Below are 18,404 nucleotides of genomic sequence, written 5' to 3'. Positions count from 1 at the left end.
AATAAATCAGTAGGTTTTAATAATTGCCTCATGTAAAGCGAGCAGCTCCCCCTGTTGGGGAAGAACCTTTAACAGACACATTCATAATAATAATAATACTAATAAACGTTATTTGTATAGCACCATTCACACAAGAAATGCACCTCAAAGTGCTTCATGGTATAAGAATTACAGGCAGTGTTTCACATAAAAACAGATATAAAGGAACATTTAGAAATATAGAAGAGAAATGAGATGCATAAGAAACAGATAAAATGCCTTAAAATTACACACACATGAACCTGTATTTAATGTAAACAAAACAGATAAATACATTTTACATTTATAGGGTGTCATACATTAAATCAATTATTAATATGACATAAATATGTCATTTGTGAGAACCGTTGCTTGGACACTGGTTTCCCTTTGAAGATCTAAAAAAAATATAAATATATATAAATGTATCTAGTCTTAAATCGTACACACTTGCTTGATATTAAGGGAACATTTGAACACATCACCAGTCAACGTATTTCAGCATTTCATGGTAAATGTTGTCTTGAATGTGTGTACAAGGGTTTAAATTTAAAGTCTGTACAGGAAGTGGTGGGATTGGGAGTACTGTAACGTAGTTTAATTTTACTGGCTGTGGGGGGCGGGGTCAGAAATCAGTGACGTAAGAGCATGTACTCGCCGATTGGCTGAATTGGACCAAATTGAACGCAGGTGCGGCTGATTACCAGCCCGCGCGAGGACGTTGATAAGTCTTATTTGAGTTTCAGCTGCTCGTGCCGATGCAAAGAAACGTTTGTCTCGAGCTCATGTCCAGCAGCTGGACGTCGTTGAGCCGGTGAGTCAACTTGTGGACAGTAGCACCTTTTCTACGGTGGCCCTTAAAGGTCAAACACAAGAACATTTCACAGAACACACAAACATTTCACAAACGTGCTTTCTGTCCGACCTCAAACATGTGTGGTCCTGTTGTTTGTGTGCTTAACCTTCAGGGACACCGTACTTATCTGTGCTTATTAAATGCGGCTGTCTCTGTTTAGAGCAGGGGTGTCAAACATACGGCTGGCGGGCCGGATCCGGCCCGCCAGGGGGTCCAGCTCGGCCCGCCGGATGACTTTGCTAAGTGTGAAAATTACAGAAAGACGTGAATTGCATTTCTATGAGAATATGGAGGTATATGAGTACAAACGTTGTTATTTTTTTAATCGATCCAGTAATTGCTTCAAAAACAGCGTAAATGCGACGTCTGCTCCGGAGGAAGAAGCGCTCGGTGCCGGGGAATCTGCAGAGGAGAGCCGGGGCAGATAAACAGTGGACTGATTCTGAGTTTTTGGTCTTTATGTTTCTAGTTTATTGTAGAAAGACCTTAAAATAGGGTTTGTCATCCAAAAAAACCTTCACCAATGATGTAAACAAAGAGAAATATTGTCGTTATGTCTGCGTTATTACGCTATGATTCTACTGGTCTGGCCCACTTGAGATCAAAGTGGGCAGTATGTGGCCCCTTAACTAAAATGAGTTTGACACCCCTGGTTTAGAGGATGCCGGTGTGCTGCGTTCAAGTGTTGTCTCCTTAAACTACAGTTTATCCTCCTTAAAAAGATCAAAGTTACAGGTAATCAGATGGTAGGAGGAATTAAAAGTAACTAAACGGATGATAAAGGTGTGAAGTAAATAAATAAATAAAAGCAGATGGATAATAAGTAAGGAAGTATATTAAAAGGGTGAGTTTTCAATTTACATTTAAAAAGTTCAACACTTCTGTCAGTCTGTTGCTCCATCACAGGTAAAAAGCTGACTCGCCAAAAAGTTTTAGTCCTGCATGGACGTGGAAGAAGAGTACAGAAATGGAGAAATCAGAACTTGCAGCTCCGTCCTTTGACCTGCAGGGGGCGCTGTAGTACAACATGTCGATGACTGGGAGTCATGAAGCAGAAGATCTCAGTCCAACACCTGACAGGTGCTCACTTGTACACCTGCATTTAAAGAGACAGGAGAAAATCTGAATTTAAAATGCAGACCAGGAAAAAAAAAAATCACAACAAACTAAATCCTGCTTTTTGTTAACTGAATTAAAAAGTGCATCTGAAATGCATCACTAAGGTGATGGAGTTGTCAGCTGCCGGGGTCGAACCTGTGACCTTTCGGGTTATGAACTGTGTATAAACCTCAGCTAAATTTAACCTGGGTTCCTCCAGAGGGGCGGATTAAGTTTTTATATTATGTAAAACTGTGTCTGCAGAAGTGATTTAACAGACAATGTGCGATAAGCTTATCGGGATCCAAGCACTCTTCCTCCCGAGTGGAAGATTTAAACTTCACTTTAGCTTTTAAATGACCTCCTTTTTCGAAGTTCACACTTATTTTAACACAAAAACTGTCTGAGCTATAAAAACATGCAGCAGATGTTTATGGAAACGCACAATAAATCTTTACGCCACACACACTCGTCCCTAAATAAACCTTTTAACAAACAACACAATGGATGACTTGTTTTTAAACTTTTTTTTTATAATCTGGACTTCAGATATCTGGAAGTAAATGCAAAGGATTTACAGCAAAGCTGTAAAAAACAACAACCTGTAGTTAACGTGTCGAAGTCACACTAAACACACAGATCATGTGTCACATACCAGCTGTGATCCATTCATTAACCCCTGAACACACACAGCTGACAGATTCCTCATAATCTCATTCAATTAAAATACTTTCTTAAATTGAACAAAAACAGAATGAAGTCTGACATGTAGATGATTTTTTTTTATATAAATAAATGAGTCCCAAAACTTTATGATGATTCTGAGATGAGGTGTTTTTTTATTACCACCATCAACCAGTAACTGATAGCAAACACAAGGGGGCGCCGCTCGTACGCTCCACACTGGAACAGCAGCATGATGGGAAATCACTGATCCTGCTGACAGTTTGGAAGAAAAACAAAAACAAATATTAACTTTACAAAAGAGTAAATATGCAAAACTGTTATCTGTAAATCATCATGTGACTCTGACATCTGGTTGTCTTCAGGTCAAACTTCATATTTAGTTTTTACTTTCAGGACACTTTTTTTTTCAATGCAATGACAGAATTACATCTTAACTGTGTTATTGTTCCACTTTATGATAATTACTGTGATTTTTAATGTTCAATATGCCCTTTTCTAGTTTTGCAATTTCTTTGTTTTTAAATCATCATCTGTGTCAAAATTATTTTTTTCTGATTAGAAGAGGAGATGATTGCTGAGATGATGTCATAAACTCCATGACCAGAAGTTTGTGGACACCGGACCACTGGTTCTCCATCAGAACCTGCTGCTGCACAGAATTGTTTTGGTATCAGAACTATGTGCAGGTTCTTCCACAACAAACTGTTTAACACTGCTGTCTAAAAAAATATGATTATTAGTTGCAGTCTTGATCTTGATCTTCATCCCATCAAGGGGGAACTGACCCAGAGCCACGCAGACCGGGTGTCCACATACTTTTGGCCATGCAATTCTAATGAAAACAGTTCAGTGTGTGTGTTCTTGGTCACCACAGGAACGGGACTTGGGGTGTAACCTCGCGATACTCCCTCTTTCCAACTCTCTCTCTCTCTCTTTCTCTCCCTCCGCGTCCAGGGGGCGATCAAGCGGCGGGGATGATGGGAGTCCGGCCGGTCAGCCCCGACCAGCCCACCGACCTACCGACACGCAGCACCACCTCTCCGCTCCGCCGGCAACAACTTCCCACTTTTCCTCAGACAACCTCTCCGAAATAAAGAAAAAGACAAAAGAGAGCAACAGCTGGAGCCTCGAGGGGGACTTTTATATTGGAGGCGCGCGCATTCTTGTTAATTATCACACCTGGAAAAAAAAAAAAAAAAAAAAAGGATGAGGAGAAATAATTTTAAAAAAAATAATAAGAAACTGCGTTTTACAGGATTAAAAGGGAGATGAAAGAAGAAGCTGCTCCCGGAGGATTAACGCGGCTCAAGTTGTGAAGATGCCGGAGGGAGCGGAGCGGACGGAGTGAGCGGCACCGGTGCGCACTTTCCCTCCCCGGCTGGACCGAAGCGCCACAGTCCGCGAGGAGGAGGAGGAGGAGGAAGAGGGGGGAGACACCTCTGCGCTCCTTCCCCCCTTCACCGCGCTCCCTTCTGCCTGGATTTAACCATCATCCTCCCTCTCTGAGATTGTTTTTTTCTACTCCTCACACTTGTTCCTGCGCTCATGGATCGGCCACTCTGCGCCTCCTCTCCGGATGGGACCCGGCGGCAGTGAGCGGGACGCGGCGGAGCGGTGACACGTCAGCCCCGCAGCTGGTAACGCAGGAGTTTCACACGTGAGTCCGTTTCTTCTTCTTTAAATCATGTTGGTTGAACTTTGACCTTTTAACTTGACCCAGAAATCACTTGTGTCGCTGGTGAAAATATCTCATTTTGTATTTATGTCTCTGGTGGAAATATTCATAATCCAGTTTGACAACACACACACACACACACACACACACACACACACACACACACACACACACACACACACACACACACACACACACACACACACACACACACACACACACACACACGTTACAAACCCCCCATTAATCACTTCCTCCCTGCTCTTGCTCCTGAGTGAGGCAAGAGGTCAGTCCTTAAAAAAAATTAAAAAAAATCTCAGATTAAAGTAAATTCTCCTTCATCCTCCTCTTCCTCCCTGTTTTGGAGCCACTCCCCCCCTTCCCCTCTCTCTTCCTGGAGACTCACCGCTTCCTCTCGTTCCTACGCAACCTTATTTTTTAATTTTTATGAGCCATGCCGAGCCGAGCCGTGCCACCACTTTCCATTAATTAACCGGGTTTGTTTATGTAAGAGCGGATTCATGTGGGGCCGCTGCCTGTCACGTTACCCGCTGTTTACCGGGAACCGGTGATGTTCCTGTTGTTTAAATCACATCATATTTTTATCGCAGGATTCTTTTATTTGAGAACTATTTACTAACATTTTGATATTAGTGTGCTTATTTATAATATTCTATGTGCATTGATGCCTTTTTAAATCTATAATATTCCTATAACTGTGTCTGTTTGATTTGCTTTATCATATTTATTCACGTGTACCTGCTGTTAATCTAGAATTTATCATTATTTTAAATTATTGATGCAGTCCGACCTTTGACCTCTCACCTCCCAGTCGTGTTGCATCAATATTCACAGTTCAGTCACGAGCATCAGTTTTATGTCTCCGCTATGACGACCGAACAGACTTTAATAAACGTGATGGGAGACACGGACAGGAAAGAAGTATTGGTTCTTTCATTCTTCTTTTTATTTTCATGTAAATCCATAAAATTCAGAATTACATTTGAAAAAAACAAAAACTGTTTACATTAACACAAATAAAACTGAAGTCAGTTTACATAATGAGACTTTAATAAAAGCTGTGACTTAGTATTCGTTCCAGTTCAAACATTCAAATAATTGCATTAAATATTCCAGTTTCAAAATATGTGGCAAATATATCTGCAAATATTTTACATGTTTTTCTCTAGTTTTCGTTGTTAAATGGCGGATTTGGTGAATCCATAATTTTGCTTTCTGCCTCGGCTGATTTAATTTCCTGTTTTAATAAACCAGCGTCCTTGACTCCAGATGACAGCCCTGTTGCCTCGTGACCTCCGACCCCTCCTGTGGGTGGTGGGAGTGTTAACCAGAAGTCCGTTTAGGGACTCTAAGGATGAGGAGCAGGAGGAGGGGGGCCACCGGGCTGGCACCTCAAGCTCCGCCCACAAACCCACCGAGGGTCAGACTGTCAACAAAAGAATGAAAACTGGACCGACGAGTGAGGAAAAACTGAGACTTCAACCTTTCAGCTCTCGAAACTCCGTGATTAGTCAGCATTTTTTTGTTGTGCATATGTGATCAGTCCAAACGAACTGAGACCGGTTCGGTTGGTTTTTCAGTCCTCGTTGTGTGCTGTGAACACCAGACAGACTCCGGCCTCCATTTATTTAGCCAGAATATAATCTCAGATTCTCTGGAAGTCACTCCAGTAGGAACTTTTAAAACCAGATTGTAAATATGGATAAAATGCTGCTCCTGAGTCTTATAAGTGACTTCGGATGATTTGTCATCACCGATGAACCTGACGGAGAAGATTACATCCTGCAAATCATTATAACATCTGTAGTTATTGTTTGGCCGTCGTCGCGGCGCTGAGCTGCGTGTGATTCTCAGCGCTCGATAGGATTCATGTCGTTACAGCTGCACGTCAACGAGGGACAACACAAAGGAAACGCTCCGTTCTTTAGCTTTATTCATTAATAAACATCAAAACGGTCCGCTCGAGTCTTTAAACGTGGCGCTCTGTTCACCGCCGGATCCTCAGGTGAACTCTGAACTTCGACCTGAGGATGAGTTCACCTGGAAGGTTTTGTGTCCAGGTGCTTCCAGTGAGGTCGACTTGGTTCTGCTCGTCATCTTCCACAAAAAAAACCCAGCGACGCAGCTCCTGTAGCTGTCGTGTCAACGACTCGACTACGGACACACAACAGGTGTCCCGCTCGGCACCGCCTGCCATTCAATGCATCGCATTGGTGTGTGTGTGTGTGTGTGTGTGTGTGTGTGTGTGTGTGTGTGTGTGTGTGTGTGTGTGTGTGTGTGTGTGTGTGTGTGTGTGTGTGTGTGAACAGCCCCACACGGTGCGGTGCTGTTTGTTCAGCGTCGGAGCAGCAGGCCTGACCTTTCCTGTGCCGGGCGCCGAGACAACAGGAGCTGCTGTTTGACGGACGAGGCGGCGGCGGCGCTCTCTGTGGCGCTCTGACATCAGTCTGCAGGTTGAAACCAGCTTCCAGCTTATAATCTGCAACCTTTGAGCAGGAAAAAAAACAAAACCCAGAGAGCTTAAAGATCCTCCCGAGCTCTGACGGTCCACCTCTCTGCACTTATTACTGGTTTCGTGTGTCCATTTAAAGACAGCAAATTTCCCGTCCTGTCCTCATCACGAAGACGTTCTGCAGGAAACGAGGTTCAAATTTTAGTTCTCGGTTTCCAGAAAGTCTGCAGATGGAGCGACGAGCGTCGCGGCCTCGCCGTGTTTGTAGGTCTGGCGGTGGATCAGATGGTCGAGCGGCTCTGCAATGAGCTGCCAGCGCCGTGTGTGTGTGTGTGTGTGTGTGTGTGTGTGTGTGTGTGTGTGTGTGTGTGTGTGTGTGTGTGTGTGTGTGTGTGTGTGTGTGTGTGTGAGAGAGAGAGAATGGGAGGAAATAAATCAAAGTGTTTTGTCCTTAAAGTTACACCAGAGTGAGATAAGTTCTTGTTGTACATCTCGATCAGATCATCTTTCCAACATCACGTCATCACTTCCTGCGTTTTAATCTATTTTTGTTTTTAATTCATTGAAACTTTTTGGCTCCTTTATTGTTTCAATATTTTCAGTACTGGTCCGATATCTTGATTTCGATAGCAGTTGTCCTCATTGATACTTTTTTTTTTTTTTTTTTTTTTTAAATAAAATCAAAGTTAAGAGAAACAGAATCCGACTTCAGATCTTTAGTTTTCCTGCGGTTTAGAGGGGGAGAGTGTAAACCAGATTATTTACTGGAGCTACAATTAACATATCTCCCATAAATGCATCACCTGTGAGTTATGGCAAGACAGATGTTGTGGTCCTGGTCTGATGTGGTCCTGGTCTGATGTGGTCCTAGTCTGATGTGGTCCTGGTCTGATGTGGTCCTAGTCTGATGTGGTCCTGGTCTGATGTGGTCCTAGTCTGATGTGGTCCTAGTCTGATGTGGTCCTGGTCTGATGTGGTCCTGGTCTGATGAGGTCCTGGTTGGCCCAGGTCTGATGAGGTTTGGCCTGGTATAGCCTGTTGGTCCTGATTGATCCTGTTCAAATGTGTTTGGTTCTGGTTGGTCTTGGTTAGTTCTGGTCTGATGTTGTCCTGGTCTGGCCTGGTTGGTATTGATTGTTTCTGGTTGGTCTTGGTTGGTTCTGGTCTGATGTTATCCTGGTCTGGCCTGGTTGGTATTGATTGGTTCTGGTTGGTCTTGGTTAGTTCTGGTCTGATGTTGTCCTGGTCTGGCCTGGTTGGTATTGATTGGTTCTGGTTGGTCTTGGTTGGTTCTGGTCTGATGTTATCCTGGTCTGGCTTGGTTGGTATTGATTGGTTCTGGTTGGGCTTGGTCTCATGTGGGCCTGGTTGGTCCTAATTGGTCCTGGTCTGCCCTGTTCTGGCCCCCAAATTTAACTATCAAACATGAAAACCTCCTTTTTTGGGCGTGCAGTGGATTGGACCGAGTAAACACACACGCACACACACACACACACAGACCACACACACACACACACACACACGCACACACAGACCACACACACAGACCACACACACACACACACACACACACACACACACACACACACACACACACACACACACACACACACACACACACACACACACACACACACACACACACACACACACACACACACACACACACACACACACACACACACAATGTGTGATCTGTTTTAAGGAGTTCGTCTGCCTTTTGTCAGAAACATCAAATCATCTTTTAGTCTGAAACTCAAACTACAATAGAAATACTTTGATTACAGTTCAGATTACATCCTCTGACTTCATTATTGGTAAAAACACAAACCTGTTGAATGAGAATATTGATGACTCAGCACTTTTTGTTGATTTCCTCTACTAAAAATATTCTTAGATTATAATTTAATAAAACAATAAACAGTCGTAGAAAACGTCACTTTCTGATAGATTTCTAAAAAAAAAAAAAAAACTTCAACATCAAAAGCTGTGCAGCAGTAAAATTAGTGTTGTTTTTCAAAGTAAAAGTATGTAAATGCTTTTTGTTAAATGTTGTAGACAATAAAACAACAGCAACAACCCAACAGTGATTGTTTAATAGCAGATCCAAAGGCAGCAGTGAGTCATCTGAAGTGAAATACCAGAGAGCAGCATGAGTTGACTTTAATAGAGCTCCGACTGTCAACATTTTTCTTAAGTGACTGTTCAGGGCGACATAAGGCAGCTTACAGAGGAACAAAAGAGGCCAGATATCTGCTGCCTGAAACTCTCGGAGCTCCACTCGTAAAAAGGAATCAAATAAAATCGGAGAATAATCCGTAAAATCCTGACGATGTTCGTTAAACCAGAAGACGAAGAGAGGCAGCAGAGGGCTTTTATTTTGACGCCAAAAGTCTCTTTGTGGGGACGTTTTTCAGGTGGATCCAAACTCTGTCCATCTGTACCATCAAAATAAACAATTTAGAGCTACAATTGTGTTATTGAGGGTGAGCGGTCGCCATGGCGACACAGTTCAGGTGGTTTTTGTTCTCTGGGTTTCAAAAGACGCAACAACAGACAGGAAACTAAAACAAAGAGGGAAGAAGAAGAAGAGCACACAGACTGAATACAGCAGGGAGGGAAGGACACCGAGGGACAGGTGGAACTAATCAGGGGGCGGGGCCAACAGTCATACAAAGGACATGAAGTGAAACAGGACAGACACAGAAGAAGGGAGTCATTTCAAAATCAAACGGGAAGCAAAAAACCCAGACTGACCTGAAGACTACGAACGTACCAGAGACACCAAAACGTGTGGAACTCATCACCGACCACGTCAGGCAGCCAGCGACTCGGAGGTCAAAGGTCAGAGGCCACAGTGGGATGACATCAGGTGTGTGATGGAAAGGTGTTGTGAATTTTTAGGCACTTGAAGTCTGATTTATCTCCGAGTGTCTGTGAGGAGCGTAAATCAAACGCACCTCGAGCTGTTCACACGGAGGTGTGTGTGTGTGTGTGTGTGTGTGTGTGTGTGTGTGTGTGTGTGTGTGTGTGTGTGTGTGTTGACAAAAAATGATCTTACTTTTTTTCAAATCTGGAGCTGCTGCTGCTGCTGCAACACAGCTGTGACCATGGCAACAGCAGCACCATGGTAACCAGTGTCACCATCAGTGTTTACTTCCCGTCTGGGACTCCTCTGATGATTTTGGGACGTTCAGCTGGCGGCAGAGAAGTTTTTCCTTCTTTCTTTTTTTTTAAAAATAACTTCAGTTACTATCAGACGTGGCTCGGAGGAACGTCGAAAAGATACGACGTGGCGTTTGTCCCGCCCCCGTCCTTCGCTGTGATTGGACGGCTGGGTGAAAAACGGCAGTTGAACAAAGTTGAACCTCTGAAATCGAACTCTGCAAACCTGAATTCTGTTGCAGTCGACCTTTTAAATTGTGTTTCAGTCGACCTGAGAAAACAGAGCAGCCCTGTGTGGTTGGTTCACCCGGACCACCCGCAAGATTAACCTTTGACCTCTCTCTTGTTTAAACGAGAAACAAGTCGCTCCGGAGACTCAATCATAAACAAGTTAGTTCCATTTTCCACAAGTCTTGTAAAATTAGAAGTGTGTGTGTGTGTGTGTGTGTGTGTGTGTGTGTGTGTGTGTGTGTGTGTGTGTGTGTGTGTGTGTGTGTGCGAGCGAGCTGCTTGTGATGTTTGCAAGTTAATGAGACGACAGATTTATTGGAGATTTATATTCGACTGAAGAGGAACACACTGTACATGGTATGTTCAACAAGCCTTTACCCCCTCCCCCCCACACACACACACAGCGCCGGTGGTTTATTGGCTGCTGGCTGTGTGGTCAGCTGACCTCGGAGACGGTTTGTCTACTTTGAGGTCTTGTGATTTATCAGGGACACACGGAGGCACTCGACCTCCTGTTAGCACCGCCGACACCACTGCTCCACCTGTTTAACACCCCCCCCCTGCACCTGCTCCTCCCCCCCACCTCTCCCTTGTAGAAATCAGTTCAAACCAATCAGAAGCTTTTCTATTATTCTCCAAATTATTAATACAATTAATAATAAGTCAAATATATAAATGACCTTTTAAGTTTTTTTGTGTTTTCAAAGCAAAGTAAAATATTCAAGAACAACAGAATAATAAGAATATTTTCTTTTAATTAAAGAAAAGCTGATTTTATTAATAGAGACCAAATTCACTGAAATCAAACGCAGAGGTAGAGGGCGCTGTTCTTGGGGACGTTTTGTGATGTCATCGTTGGTTTGTGAACGTTATGAATCCTCCAGTTCAGATTCTGTCCGTCACCATCTTGTTAGTTCGGAGCGGTTTGGAGCAGGAAGTGACCATATTTGGACGAGCTGGGGGAGGAGCCAGAGGTGGATCTGACCGATCTGATCGGAAACCTGATGATACTACGTCCCGCCCACCGATAGCTGTAACCTGACTGCACCACAGGCCTGTCAATCAAACAGACACGCCCCCAAAAACAGGTCTTCTTGAATCTTCTTTTCTAATGAATGAGGGATTATTTTCAGATGGACCTCCAGAAAACTAAGAAGAAGGAGTGACTTTAGCTAACAACACCGAGATAACTGATGGACACATTTTATTCACTTTGGATTTGATGAGAGAAGTTGAATGGGAGTCTATGGAGCCGGAGGCTTTTTGGAGCCGACCTCTAGTGGCACTCGCTGGTATTGCAGCTGAAGACACTTCTGGATCAGAACCATTTTACAGACCTGAAGCTACGAACTCTTTTAGAAAGTCTGTGATCCAACGATGTCCTTGTTTCTCTGCTGCGCCCTCTAGTGGAGTCACAGAACTCCCAGACTTTTAAAAACCAGCAGAGTTGCTGACGAGGCACTTTCTTGCAGCAGAAACGACACATTCAACTATAAAAGATGCTGGGTATACCCCCCCCCCCCGGTGCATGCTGGGATATGCTCCAGCCTCGTCCGGATCTCTGAGCCAGAAGTGTTTCCTGTATCAGAAACTGGATCGGCTGTCTGGGGAGGAGCTCGGTTACATCAAGTCCTCTTCAGGGCTCCAGACGGAGGCTCGGCCGCCTCAGAGAGGACCGGCGCTCGCTGGTCCTCTCTGAGGCACAAAAAAATAGAAAAAGTAACGCAGGAGCTTCAAAATAACAAAGAAAGCAGCGACTGTCGGCCGATCCACCTGCTCCGCTTCGATACCTTCAAATAATCTCAGAGGAAACATCGGACCAGTTTTATGGGCGTTTTTAATTTTTTTATTTTCCTGTTACCGTCCTCAGCAGGTTTTATTGTTATTGCTGCTCTTCCTGTATGAACTCAGACAATATGAACGCTACTGATGCAGCGACGAGCGGACGGAAGAAACGACAACGGAAAAGGTCAAAGAAGAGAGACGACGGCTGGTATTTAGGTTTTTGTCGTCGGAGTCACCGGCGCGGAGGCAGAAGAGTTCCCATGATCCTCTGGGGTCGTGTTCAACCGTCACATGACGACTTCGTTCTTCTCTGGTCAGAAAACTGTTGATCGGCGACGGAGGAGGAAGACGAGGAGAGAGATGAAGGTGTTCGAATAAATCACCAGCAGCAAAGTGTTTTAAAATGTCGGCGTGCAGCTGATTTACTGCCGCGCTCATTTTTAATCATCTGCAGATCTGAGTCACATTTAATGTTTCCGCTTGTAAACCAGGCAGCGCAGCACCAGGACCACATTTCCCATCAGCCCCCTGGTCGCCCGCCTCACCTTCTCCTCCAAGAACACAAACCGATTCCAGAAATCATTTTTGTTCTCTTCCACAATCAACTTGTATGTTTTACAACCTATAAATGTGTCATACTCAATACAATTTTATTGACATATAAATGTCTTTTAAAGCCTAATTTGATCAACTTTGTAATATTAATAAACAAAACAAAAAACAAAACACTGAAGTTATAAATTTACATTAAAATATAGAACAAAAAGGGATTTAAAAAAAGAAAAATTCTTTCCACATATTCTGAGTCCCAAAACTTCCTGTTAAAAATGTGACAACATTTCACAATAAAAGACATAAATTCACCACACATGTAGGACGAAAATAAGATGTATAAAATGTATGAAATTCTTCATGTTTTACATTCTGACTCCCAAACGTCCTGTTAAGAATGCCACAAATTTTGCAATAAAAGACAGAAATTATCAAAAAGAGAGGAACATTTTATTTTATAAATGTATAAAATTCCTTATATTTAAAATTTTCTGGCTCCCAAACTTCTCGTGTGACAAACTTCAGCCCGCTTGTTTGAAGCAGTCTTAAAGGCGCCGAGTCGGCGGTTCTGTTAGTGAACTTTTCTGTTTCAGGTTCTTTTTTTGTTTGTTTCTGTTTTCTAAAGTTAAAATGAACCCACGGAGGGAGAACGGAGGGCAGCTCACAACTCTAATGTAATAGCACAATTTGTTTAGTTTGGTGTTCAACAGCTGACCTTTGACCTCGACAACACTAACGGTCGTACAGTGTCAACTTTAGACGCAGCACATAGTCCTGTGTGTGTGTGTGTGTGTGTGTGTGTGTGTGTGTGTGTGTGTGTGTGTGTGTGAGAGAGGCTGAGGAGCCGATGACATCACTTCCTGCTCTTGTTAGCGGCGAGGAGTCTGACGGTCGGATTAAAAATGTACAAAACAAAAACCCAAATTAAAAATTAACAGCAGCAGCCTGTCTGAGGCCGGTCAGCACTGCTCAGTGGGGAGGAGATAACACGAGGAGACGGCCTGTGTGTGTGTGTGTGTGTGTGTGTGTGTGTGTGTGTGTGTGTTTGTGTACCTGTGATATAACAGGCTAATATGTAATTTTTTTTCTCCCAGCTTTAACCTGCAGTAATAAAACAATTTCATTTAATAAGAAAATGAAAGATGCTCTACTGCTGAACAAATCAACGACAACAACAGGAAGGAGGAAAACATGATGCGAATGAGACAGAAGTTGCCCAAGAAGTGAAAAAAAGGCACCAAAAGAAGCAAAAATTCACCATAAATTCATAAAAAGACACAAATGCATCATAAATTCATAAAGAAAAAACACAAATTCCCCACAAAGAGCTGCAGAATGATGTCAGACAGGAGTCTCTAAATCTGGTCCTGCTTGTTTGGCGGTGATGAACAGCCTTCAGCTGGTGATGTGTGCGTGTGGGGTCGTCTCAAGGTCATCTTGGGGTCGTCTCGGGGTCGTCTCGGGGTCGTCTGGGGTTAATCGTCATCCCTCAGGACCGGAATAAGATGTTGACAGTTCATCGCGAGAAAAACATGAGCATTTATAGATCGGGGCGGAGTGCTAACAGGCTAACCAGCTACACACACACACACACACACACACACACACACACACACACACACACACACACACACACACACACACACACACACACACAGATAGGCTTTTATGTGGTTAAGATGCCTTTAAATCACATATTTTAATATTTCATTCAGAAGAAGAAAAACATGATTGTTTTCTGAATTGATGTCAGATCTGTTGTTAAATCAATAAACGTTCGTCGCGTGTTCATCGCGTGTTCGTCGGGTGTTCGTCGGGTGTTCGTCGCGTGTTCGTCGCGTGTTCGTCGTGTGTTCATACAGCAGCGCTGAGCAGCCGTAGATTCGTTCCTGCAGCTAGCGATCGCTGCATCACAGCAAAGCGTGAAATGGACACGCCCAAAAACGTTTAATTTAGCTGTAAATCACACGCAGAAGGTTTCATCTCAGTCCAGGATGACGTGTAACTGTCTATCTCACGCTTTGTGATTTACACATTTAAATCCTTTTGTTGTCGTCATTGTTGTTGTTGTTGTTGTTGTTGTTGCTGATTCAGCTGCTTTACAAACCAGGAAACACGAGACAGAGTACGTTGAAATTTAAACACGTCTGGGATGAAACATTTGACCTGACAGCGGCTTTAAAAGACGTGTGTGTGTGTGTGTGTGTGTGTGTGTGTGTGTGTGTGTGTGTGTGTGTGTGTGTGTGTGTGTGTGTTTATGTGTGTGTGTGTGTGTGTGTGTGTGTGTGTGTGTGTGTGTGTGTGTGTGTGTGTGTGTGTGTGTGTGTATGTGTGTGTGTGTGTGTGTGTGTGTGTGTGTGTGTGTGTGTGTGTGTGTGTGTGTGTGTGTGTGTGTGTGTGTGTGTGTGTGTGTGTGTGTGTGTGTGTGTGTGTGTGTGTGTGTGTGTGTGTGTGTGTGTGTGTGTGTGTGTGTGTGTATGTGTGTTTGTGTGTGTGTGTGTGTGTGTATGTGTGTGTGTGTGTGTTTATGTGTGTTTGTGTGTGTGTGTGTGTGTGTGTGTGTGTGTGTGTGTGTGTGTGTGTGTGTGTGTGTGTGTGTGTGTGTGTGTGTGTGTGTGTGTGTGTGTGTGTGTGTGTGTGTGTGTGTGTGTGTATGTGTGTGTGTGTGTTATAAGGCGTCCTTGAGGCTCCTGTGCAGCTTCATCTGTTTCCTGGTTCACCAGCGGACGGACGGACAGAAAACGGTCCGTCAGACGGTCCTGAGAGCTGCAGATCATCCATCAGCTCTCCTCCACTCGACGGCACGGCCTTGTATCTCTACTGTGTGTGTGTGTGTGTGTGTGTGTGTGTGTGTGTGTGTGTGTGTGTGTGTGTGTGTGTGTGTGTGTGTGCATTACAAAGAACACTGTAACTTTAAGCGGAGGTGGTGGTGGGTGTTTATTACAAGTCTTCACTGGTTTCTATTGTTTACTTCGTCCCGAAAGCCTCAATAATTAAGTTTAAAAAATCTCCACAATATTTGCTCCAATTTTTTCCCAAAATTCCCTTTTTTTTTTCCCCGCAAAAAACCCCAAACACATCGTGTACAGAAGCTCCGCTGAAAGTATTACGGCTTAACGTCTCCTTTCAAAATAAAACTGACTTAAACAAGTGTAAGTCACGTATTTAACGTATACGTTACAAACATACTTTTTTTTAAACTCAAACCTTTTCCTGAAACTGCAGCACACTGTTTCCCATGTGTTCGTTATTGTTACCATGACGACGGAGGTTTCCTGTCACTCTTCCGTCTTTTAGGTGCGAGAACACATCGGTCCTGTAGAGGGCGCTCTTATATGTTGGTTTGGTTGTCGGTGAGTGCGTCTGTATCCTCGGTCGGCGTCTCAAGGAAATCGCAACGTTACGATCGCAATAATTAATGTTAATTCGAGCCCTCTCCGGTATATTAGACACAGCTTGTAATTTAGCAAAATTCCTGCAATGTTTGCGTAGAAAAACATCGTGAACAGAAGCTCTGTGGGAAGTCGTACTTCTAGTGTTTGAAAGAATTTATGGCACTTTGATTTAATCTGACAGAGTTGCCATGGTGACAGACAAATACTGAACATAGGACGTGCCGTTGCGCTGCATCATGGTACGACCGCTGGAAGTGTTGAACTTTTTAAATGTAAATCTAAAACACACCTCTTCAGTCTCGCTTTTAAACATATCTTGATTTTATTATACTTACTTTTAAAAGTTTATTTTTTATCTATTTGCTTTTCTTTCTTTATTTCCTTTCACACTTTCAGACCTTAATATCATCTGTTGTTACTTTTGCATAATTTAGCTTCTGATTAACTGTAATTTGTATATTCATTTTTAGTTTCTAGTTTTTATCTCACTCTATTTTACCACTCTTTTCATCTATGTTCTACGTTTCTATTATCTAAATCTTATTCTAAATCTGCGTTGGTCGTAAAGTGTTTTTTTAAATCGTCTTATTTTCCTTTTAATTCATTTTTAATTGGTTCTCGAATTTATTTCATTGTTCTGGTCTACAAGTTATTATTGAGCTGTCAATCATCTGTAAAGCACTGTGAACTGCACCAAAATGTATGAAAAGTGCTGTATAAATACAGTTTGATTGATTGATTGACAAATTGTGTAGTCTGATGGCAGCATAAGTTACGTACAGAACAAAGGCCACGCTGCTGCGCCGCATAATGGAATAAGAAATATATCGTGTCGTCTGAAAACTTCTCCATATGCAGAGCAGGATTGACGCTGTAACAATCACCGTGGCAACACTACAAAACATCCCCGATGTCAGAAATGCGACGGTGACAATTTAAATGTTTCTGCAGTTTAAATCTTTACAGAAAGAGATTTGAATAAAATAAAAACTCTGGCAGCCGGGACGTGTTGACAAAACCGGAGAGGGAAAGTGTGGTCCTAATAGAAACTGATTTAATCAGCCACAAGGGACGACTGAGAGGAACAAGAGAACAGCATGACACACACACACACACACACACACACACACACACACACACACACACACACACACACACACACACACACACACACACACACACACACACACACACACACACACACACACACACACACACAGAAAGAAAGAATAACAGAATTGAAGAGACAAGGTGGGGAGGACAGAGACTCAAATAGGATGAATCTAACTGGGTCGCTGTGTGCGTGTATATGTATGTATGTGTGTGTGTGTGTGCGTGTGTGTGTGTGTGTGTGTGTGTGTGTGCGCGTGCGTGTGTGTATGTATGTATGTGTGTGCGTGTGCTGTGTGTGTGTGTGTGTGTGGAGATGGGCAGAATCAATAGAAAGCCTATTAGGCTGATCAGCATCACACCAGGTTTGTGACTAGAGGAGAGGAACGCGCTCGCACGCACACACACACACACACACACACACACACACACACACACACACACACACACACACACACACACACACACACACACACACACACACACACACACACACACACACACACACACACACACACACACACACTTGTCCAGGACGTGTTTTGTCTTTTCTTATTTCTCTGTTTTCTTCTCTGCAGTTCTTCAGTGTAGTTTTCTTCAGGTGTGGAGATGCAGGTATCGACACACCTGTTTTCAACGCGCTGTTAGCGGCCGTGTTGTCCTGGTGGAGAACCCCGTTGCCATGGCGACCAATAGAACTGTAGTACCAGTAGCTTGCCGTGTTCAAGTGTGCTCGTATTTTACTGTGTTCACGAGAAGAGTCCAGGTGAGCGGCGCCCTCTTGTGGTCGACAAAACTTAAAGAATTTGAGTTCAGGAGTTGTGAAGTGTTTGCTGACGTTTCGGTTCCTGTTATTTCATCACATACGTTTGTTTTCCCCCCCGAGCTTTCATTCACATCTCTTGGCCTTCCTCATTGAACCGAGTTGCTCACTCTGACCTCATGACTTTCTTGTGCTGACAGGTGGTTGAATGTGATTCTTAGGAAGATTTAGAGGATGGTAATAAGTGAACCATCTCCATCCAGGGAGGAAAGCCAAGAAACGTGGCCTAAGGCTGAAAGACAAACTAGTAAGATGACTTTGTGATGAGAAATTCGTCTCTAACTGGTGTTTTGACGACGAAACTCTGAGATCAATGTAAGCTTTTGAGTGTAAATGCTTTTTAAACATTAAAAATGTAAAGTTTGGATTTGATTTGGCTGCCGAAGACGTCGCAAATTTAAAAACGTAAATTGAAAACCAGCTTTATTGATGATCGATGAGGTGTAAAACCAACAAAGACGGGATTTTAGAATAAATCAAGTTTATATAATTTTTCAAAACAGCTGTGACTGTGTGTTAAAAAAAGGAACTGATTC

At 43.2% G+C, this 18,404-nt stretch overlaps 1 protein-coding gene across 1 annotated transcript in view; it reads left to right on the top strand.

The window, feature by feature from the left end:
• Positions 1–3,617: 3,617 nt before the first annotated feature.
• LOC138625761 (sodium channel protein type 3 subunit alpha-like) overlaps positions 3,618–18,404 on the top strand; it is a 77,438-nt gene continuing 62,651 nt past the window's right edge. The window contains exon 1 of the mRNA XM_069706896.1: positions 3,618–4,316. The gene's annotated coding sequence lies outside the window, so the exon portion shown is untranslated. The remainder of the gene's footprint in view (positions 4,317–18,404) is intronic.

This window comes from Brachyistius frenatus, unplaced genomic scaffold (genome assembly GCF_029030835.1).
Source record: "Brachyistius frenatus isolate BFR_SWC_R1_liver_20210118 unplaced genomic scaffold, ASM2903083v1 Contig_65, whole genome shotgun sequence".
Lineage (NCBI taxonomy): Eukaryota > Metazoa > Chordata > Actinopteri > Embiotocidae > Brachyistius > Brachyistius frenatus.
The sequence above is the reverse complement of the archived record's forward strand: the minus strand, read 5'-3'. Positions and strand labels throughout refer to the sequence as shown.